Genomic DNA, 606 nt, shown 5'->3' on the forward strand with positions numbered 1-606 from the left:
TGCTATCTCACATTTGATTAAGCTACTGAAATGAAGTACCAAAGAATGAAATAGTTCACATTCTTGTATAGGTGCTCTCGTCTTCTCCCGTCATTTTACGGTTGTCATTTTCAAGTTTACATTCTCAAAAAGCAGTGTGAACAATCTAAACGGCCTTAAATCTGAAGTGTGAGATGAGGATAAAAAGCAGTTTCCTAAACTGAATACTAGGCAGCAGAAACCATCACTGGGCTGCAAAATAAGTGTCTGCCCTGTGTACAAAATTTGACTGGCTAGGGGGCTATTTATAAAAGTAGGCAGAAGTAAATCATTAACGTGAAGACTGAAAATTCTAGAAGTGGAACTAAAAATGAAATGAAACCAAATGCAGATAAAACTAGTGCTTTAGAGTTACAGACTATGATTTTATACCCAGAAGTAAACAGATCTACCTCCTAAAAGGACAAAGTCTCAAAAATATAAAAGAGCTGGTTAACGGTTGTTAACTGAAAAAAAATCATGTTGTGAGCCACCGAGTCAGGTGAACTATTAATAGATTAAAACACTGGACTTCTCGTAAGTTAATTCTGTTAGTGCTCACAAAATGCAAATCAATGAGGATAACAG

Source organism: Atractosteus spatula, chromosome 7, assembly GCF_055471065.1.
Source record: "Atractosteus spatula isolate fAtrSpa1 chromosome 7, fAtrSpa1.hap1, whole genome shotgun sequence".
NCBI lineage: Eukaryota > Metazoa > Chordata > Actinopteri > Semionotiformes > Lepisosteidae > Atractosteus > Atractosteus spatula.